This window comes from Atractosteus spatula, chromosome 20, assembly GCF_055471065.1.
Source record: "Atractosteus spatula isolate fAtrSpa1 chromosome 20, fAtrSpa1.hap1, whole genome shotgun sequence".
Lineage (NCBI taxonomy): Eukaryota > Metazoa > Chordata > Actinopteri > Semionotiformes > Lepisosteidae > Atractosteus > Atractosteus spatula.
Window position 1 is genome coordinate 17,223,542 of NC_142725.1, and position 7,969 is coordinate 17,231,510.

A 7,969-nucleotide genomic window follows, 5' to 3' on the forward strand; every position below is an offset into this window, starting at 1 on the left:
AAAAAACAAGTGTAAGTAAGGATTATCGGTGCTCCCTAAAAGTCTTAAGATGAGTGAGCGTTCAATAAACTTTTAAGAGCTATCTCTGTCAGCAAAAACTATTTCACTATTGTTGGAGACAATTGTTTGCAACACGTCCGTGTGTTATATGCGATATCCCCAGTTCTTCAGCTTGTGGAACAGGTGATCTAGATTGCTGTGTACAGTAGTTAAATTAAGAGCATGCTCATTTACCAACAGCGCCACTCGGGATTTTACCATGTAAGGATTCGATCAAAGCATTTCCCACTCGTGGATGCCATCTCTAGGGTACAGCAGGGGGATTGATGGCAATCCAAGGATTGTAAAACATCAGAACCCTTTACAGACGGGGAGAGGCTTTGTTTTCCATGGTAACATTTGTTACAAACAAGTCATGCAGCTGAGTAATCTGGAGGTTTCGGGGGGGAACAATTTACAGTACTTGAACTCTGTATCAAAAACAAATTTGGATCCAGCTGGCCCTCTAGCCAGGAGAGAAGATAAAACTTAAGTCCAGAAGAATTTGCTAATGCACAATGAAAATGGAGCTGTTTCAAGTTTCACATCAATAGCTGTTTTGTTTTTTTTATCGCTGGAGTGCAATTTTTCCTTAGGATAACCATAATGAGCTTAAGTCATATGACTTCATAAAAACAGGTTTGCAATATTTGATATTCTACATTTTCCAAAATGAGCTCATGGACCATCTACATAAACCGCCCTTTGAAAAGAGATGCTTTCCATTCATGCCTGAACAGAAGACGACCTGACCGCGCCTCGCTTCGAGTTACCTGGTACCGTCTGGCTTCAACAGCTGGCGGTCGAGTCTGGATAGACCGGCCCTGCGAGGGACAGGGGGGCAGGGGTCACACCTGGGAGTGAAAATGCTCTTTCTTGGGGGGCCAGTGAGAGTGGCTGACATAGCAGAGTGTCCTAGCAGCAACTTCTGAGTGGGTTAGCCAAGGAACTGCCACTGCAAATACGCTTCACCCTTTATTGTTGTAGTCAGCCACTTAAAATCTCTTCCACCTTCACTGGGCCCTGTGTGTGTGTGGTGGGGGGGGATCTTACAATCCAGCGCTGACCACGTGGTCAGACCGCATGTTCGAGGCCTGGACGAGGGGACCGAAGACCCGCGAGAAGAACATGCAAACTCCACACAGAAGGTGCTGCAGTCCACAGTGGCACCCGGGGCCCGAAGGGCTGTGAAAAAAGCAGCAGGGCTACGCACACGACACAAACCTGTGTTCCTGAGAGAGAAGTGCGTGTGCTTTTCCTTCAAGTCCCGGAGCCTGGCGGAGAGAAACGGAGCCGCTCCGCTTCCTTCGCGCTGCCGACGGGCTTGTAGCGGCGCCGGTGGACAAGTTATGGTCACAACTCGAACATCGTTGAAAGGGTTAAAAAGTGGGATTTTAGCGATTAAGATTTAATATGCCTCAGACGTGGCAATGTTTCTTTTTTCTACGGATGCGATTTTGATAACGACCCCGTCCCCCCTCCCCCCCTTGATCTCCTGGTTACCGCGGGTCTCGGCACCGGACGTTTAGGTAAAGCGGTAAGTCTTTTTGTTTTACTCCTCGTTTCATGATATTGTAGGGATTTGAGTAAGGTGCATTTTTAAAAAAAAAACTTTTGTTTACCAAATACGTTAAGGCCTTTTTTTTTAATCGCTTTTTCGTACGGCTGGTTACTGCGGCCTGCACCCCCTGCAGGGCTGGAAACGTAACAGGCGATATTTCCTCCCCCCCCAAAAAAATCGGTCTAAACTGTAGAATTAAACGCGATTTTGACAAAACGTGAGGGAAAAAGCACTTTAAAAAATAAGAAACTTGGGTTGTTTTGGACGAAAAGCGCCAGTATTCGGGCCTTGCTGAAGTCTGTTGTGTGGAAGCGGACTGTCGGCGGTTCATCAACATGGCGGCGCTCAAGGTTTGTAGTTCCACCTCTTCGTTGGGGTCGTCAATGTAATGAAATTACCTGATAAAACGGAGCTGGCGGCGTGTCGTAGCAAATTCATTGCCTCATTGCCCATTTTGAGACGTACTGCTTATAGTTTTATATTTAATGAGCCACGGTAATGGTGGTTTATACAAATTGGAGCCTAATTGATGAATATAAGCAAAGCGGTCGTAGGACAAGAGCTGTCCAATACAAGCCTAAGTGGTTCATAATAATAATAGTAATTTACCAATTTAAATTATAATTAACAAAAAGAAAGCGTATACTATTATTGCGATTAAAAGTAGCGAGGGAAAAAATCTTTCGAATAGTTGTGCACAGCACCGCAAACTGTCCTCGGTGTGCAAGGTTTTAAAACCTTAGATCACTACACACGTAAACGGCAAAGTGCAAGAAATCTGCGGCGAGTGCCTTAAATGTACCATAAAATGACAAAAGTACCATGGTTGGACTCCATCCATTTGCAGTTTTGATCTGTCTGGGCATATATATTTTTTTTTATTTGTTGACAGTCTACGATCTGCTGTGCTCAGTAGCTTTTTCTCGCTCTGGTACGATTTAGAAATTTGTCAGAGGTGTAATACGGGTGTGTCTGCCGATACAGTCCACCAGCTTTTTTATGGCTTGAAGGGTTTTTTTTTCCGAACAGCGGGTGAATAGAGGTAGATATTTGCTTTCACACAGAGAGAGTCACCTGGAGCGCGAATGAGCAAACCGCACTTGCAGTCCAGTTCCTTGACCTGTGTCGTCGGTCGAGAAAGACAGGGAGGTGTGTTCGCTGTACGTCTCTGCGATAATGCTGAACGTTTTTTACTTCTGATGCTATTGCCTTGCAAAAGATGGACGAGTCGAACTGTAGATTCCCCCAAATTCAGGTAAACAAAGTAGAAGGGTTACTTATAGTAAGTGTGTCTGTGTCTCTCTTGCTGGGATAGGCTCCGGCTACACCCTGTGTTGGATAATGTGGTTGAAAATGAATGAAAGGTTAAGTACAGTACTGGAAAATAGGTGGACTTTGAAGGGTGGAAATGGCTCATCTTTGTTATGTTTTTATGTTCTTATGCGTCTAAAACCTTAATTGTCCAATCACCAGTGTTCAAAGGTGACCCTGATTAAAATAGTGTCCTTTAATGGTGTGACTCTGAACCTAATGTTTGTCTTTGTATTATGTCCTGCTACTATGTGTAATTCTTGTGCTAGATGGGCCGAGAACCAAATGCACATTTACATAACACAGTCTTTCTTCTGCAGTTGGTGTCAGCGCCGGAAAAAAAAAAAGAGATCTGTTCATGACAAGCACGGATAATTACGCTGGGTATGGCATTACATCTTTAAAAAATTAAAAACCAGCAGCCTGCGTTGCAATTATGCAGGGATTTAAAGTAAGCAACTTGACTTTCCTATTAAATTGGGCTGCACGTTGAGCTTCATTAATTAAGTCCAGTGTTTGGAATGAGAGAATACTTGTTTATGTACAGTATTTATTAAAAAGGACACTTCAAATAAGAGCTGGTCTTTAATTAAAGAGTGCTGCTGCGGTCTGTGGTGGTTTAGAAACCATTGGTGTTTCATACTGATAAAGGGAAGGAGAGTGTGCTCCCACTGGAACACGAGATTCAAGAGGCAGTCTGTCATATCTCAGGCTTTTTTATCTCCTTTTCAGAGTCTTTGAAGGATTCAGCGCAGCATTTCAGAACATGTCGCTTATTGAGTGTTTGGTCTTGACTCCAGGCTAATGACACCCATTGCAGAGTAGCATCTCATTATGATGTTTTGATGAGAGGCAACATCACAAGCCTCCCGTTTCAACAAATCGATTTTCTTTTCTCGATTTTGCGTGCTTGAAATTCATGCAACATCAAGCGAACCATCTGGAGCAATTTCAAGTGAGGCTTTTTTAAGCCCTGTTTTGTGAGGGGAAAAACAGATACCCAGGAATAGAGAGGGCCTGATGCTTTGTTCTTGCCCTCAGATTGTGCCTTGATTGCGTAGACAACCCCGCCCCCCAGGAGGTGCAATGGGCACACTCCGCAAAATGAAGACTTAAGGTAAAAAAAAATGAAAGTGCACCCAGGAAGATCGTATTGTAAACGCCTTCTGGCATTTCACAAATCTTTCCACTAAACACCCTGCACAAATACCTACAGCACACACAGGCAGGTATGAACGAGGGCACTGTGTTCAGTAAAAACAGGCAGAGCTATTTTTTTATTTAGTCCCGTCCAGATTCACATTTGACATGACTTGGTGGCAAGATGAAGTCCAGTTTGGATTGGATTGTGCTACTGTAGCTTAGCAAAGTAAATATATATACATAATACTTAATGATGTCATAATTTCTCGGTGAGGTTGTTGAATTTGCATGAGCATAGATGCTGCATATTTTTGGGCCCCAAGTTAAAGCTTTCCCCCCCTGGACATGTACTGTACCATAGCTGTCCTCCCTGGTTCTGCCTGCTGGGGGTCCGTGACTTCCGTGCCAGATCCAGCAGGACTGCGGCCGTCCTTCAGGAGGAATGAGTCTCCTGGGATCGCCCTGCATGTCGTTTTTCCCCAAAATGATCAGAGCTTCCTGCTCCATGAAAAGAGAAGGAGAACGAAGGTGAAAGCTGAAAGAAAAAATAAGACCTTCCCCCCAGGTTTGTGGATACCATGCAGCACTAAAAGAAGAATAATCTTATTTCTAAACCTTCTTCGCATGCCAGCTTAGTGTCTATTTCTGAGCAGATGGGGAAGAATAGTAGAGCAGTTTTCATCCCCCTTCATGTTTTTAAGAGTACCTTTGTTGAAGCGGGTATTACCTCCCATTGCTGGTAGCTCCCACTGACCTTTGTATGCTGTTCTGTTGCAGTGCAAATGCGTTTGCTCATGTTAAAGAGATATCAGTCAGTACCTAATATTTTATGTGAACGGCGCTTTGTAGTGCACTCCAGGGTTCACTGTGCTCGGTGCTCTAATGGCAGTTTCTCCTGCCCTGTCAAAGTCTTTGGCTTGATTTGTGGTCTGATAGCTGCAGTTTTAATGCTCTTTGCAGCTGTTTTTTTAAAGGGAAGGGAAGAGGAGAAAAAACACATTTCAGAGTCCCGCAGTATAGAAGCAGAGAAGTTAAGAGACCACACATGCACTTAGCTATCAGAGCCTAATGCTGTGAATCCTTTTAAGAGAGTTACCATGTGGTCATGAGACATATAAAGCAAGACTGCAAGGCTTAATGTAAACTATTACTATGGGTGCCTCAGGAGTTTGGTTAATGCATCAGTCAGCTAATTAAAGTAAAGATAATGTATTGGTTACGCCATTAGCTGTAACATACATACATTTGACGAGATAAATATTATTCTTAACAGAAGGCTGTTAAATATTTTCATATATAATAGTTAACATACATATTTTTAATGACAGTCTGAGTTTATTAATCCTACAAGTTTCAATGATTACATTCAGCTTAATTAGTATAATGTATAAGGTGCTGATAGATCTGCCTGTAACTCTTGTACTGCGAGTAGACCAGCAGTGCCTTCCTCCCGGCAGCCAGTGAAATCCCCACAGAGCTGTACCAGGCAGTTGGCCGCAGTCCGGTCGGTGGTGTGTTTGTCAGAGCTGACAAAGCCGCGTGCTGAGCATGGGGTGAGCAGATCACATGACCGCTGCCTGCCCTGGGGGGGCCTGTGACCTCCTTCCTCTCCTCCGTCTCCTCTCCCTCCCGGAGCGTGGCACCGAGGCCTCGTCGCACTCAATAACAGGCTTGCTTGTTGCCCTTACCCTGCAGGCAGAGCAGAGAATGTCTCTCGCCGGCATTAAGCCCAGCATTCTTGCGAAGCGGTTTGTAATACACCGAACCCCACACCTTAGACTTAGGAAAAGAATTCCTTAAGAAATTAAAAAATGTTTCTGTGAAAATATGTTTATATCCCTTCTTGTTCTTTCCATCATTTCGAAAAACATTTCTGCATTAATGTGCATTCCACAGCCTGCTCTAAATTTGGCCTTAAAACACGCTTAAAAGATGTTAGTGGCATGGTAACTCTTCCTCTTGTGTATTTCCGCACTGTTTGAACACACGCATCTCTGGATGCATGCTTGCAGATTCAATGGCTGCATTGTGTTGAGTGTGCAGAGTGTGCTGTGGCAGGAATCTAGCACCTCTTCCCCCAGAGCGATGAAGCCCTCCCACTCAGAACAGCAAAGCGCAATCACCTCTTTTGACAGGCACAGTTTGGTGTTTCTGTGTTGGGTTTAGGTCCATGTGGCTGTTTGTAATTGTTGATTTTTACTGTGCTGTAAAACGGAGTGGATGCATGTTTTATTTGTTTTGAACCCAGCCTCGGTTTCTGACTCAAGTGGGAAGCATGTGAGTTACTAAGATAAATGAAACAACCCTGCAGATGTTTTTCCATTGACATGCATACACTCAGGTGCTTCCAGGGTGAAGTCATCTATAAGTTCCTATTCATAGCGTAGCTGATTTGGATGTGGTTAGGGTGTGTTCAAGTTGTCTCTAGCAGCTGTACCCTATCCTGAAATCTCCGGGGTCAGAGTTGTTGCAGACCCAGCAGACAGAATCACTGTAACACCGGACAGGATGGAGTAATGGGGAAAGGGGGGGCATTCTTGATCCCCACTAATGGGAATTGGGAGAAAACTGAAATACCTGGGGAAACTGGTGTGAACAGATGGGTAGCATGCAAACTCCACGCACAAGGTGCTACAGTTTCTACTTTGCCATACATATAGATAAAAGCTTATTTTTCAATAACTATTTTATTTCAAGTTCCCATTCTGACCACTAAATACTTCAAGGTTTGAAACTTTTCATCTTAAATCGTGTATACAAATGCCTGTTTGCTGGCTCTAAAAGCTTAAGGAGCGATGAAGCATCAGCTTCGTAAAGCAAATTAAAAAAATGCTCTGTGGTTTTAATGCTGTGGCTGCCTCCTCAGTACAGATAGTCCCGGCGTCACGACCATCTGTGGGCTGACAGAAATGGGATCGCCCAGGGAAGCAGGAGATGACTGCTTCCTTGTTGAATAGTAATGCAAAACATTAGGAGACCAATTTTGTATTTTAATGGGAGCCCGATTTGTAACTGTGGTGGTTATGTTGTACAGGTCGAACGTCCATCAAGCTGTTACTGCTTATTCTTTACAGTTTCAGTTTAGTTCCACAGTGGGAATCGCCAATGAGGAGCTGTGCGTGAGGGTGTACAAGGCTCCCCTTGACTAAAACAGCACCCTTGACTCTGTTGGATTGCATTCATCCCCAGCTAGACTTCCAGACTTCTGCCGCACTAGAGAAAGCGCTGTCAGCTTAATTCCGGCTGCTCTTTAAACTCTGTTTCCAAGACTTTCCCTTTCTAACTCCATGAACTGGGAGCAGCACTTCCTCTTTTTGTTTCCAGCTAGATTTCCAGAGGCTGTTTTCACATCTGTTTTTCAGTTGTTACTCTTTTGATTGGAGAAAGGAAAAAAAAAAAGTTGTTTTTTATTTCTGTGATTCTTTGTGCAGTGGACTCCAGGTATCCCACAGGTGAGCAAGTATGTGTTGGTGTGGGAGCCAGAGGTTCAGTTCTGCACATGTAACAAAAGCAAGCATGAGGCCAGGGTCAAGTCTGCCCTACAGACATGTGAGTCTACTGTAAAGGCCTGTGGGCTGCAGCAGGGTATTGATACCAACTACTTCTGTTAACCCTTATTCAGAATTTCCACTACACACGTTTTCCTATAATAATTGACAAAAACGTTGAGCTGTGAATTGAGACATCCAAAGCTTTGCATACTGACTAAAATACCATGCATTGATTAATGTCAAGGGTAGCACCCTTCATCATTAGTTTACTGCTGGATGAAATGCTCTCCACTTTCTGAGCCATTATTGGAGTGGCGTTTGGAGTCGGGGTTCTTTGTCTGTATGTGAGCGTGGGGCACAGAGTTTCCTGTGGAAGCACACAGCATCTCAGCTGATAGATGGGATCGGTTAACTGATACCTGAC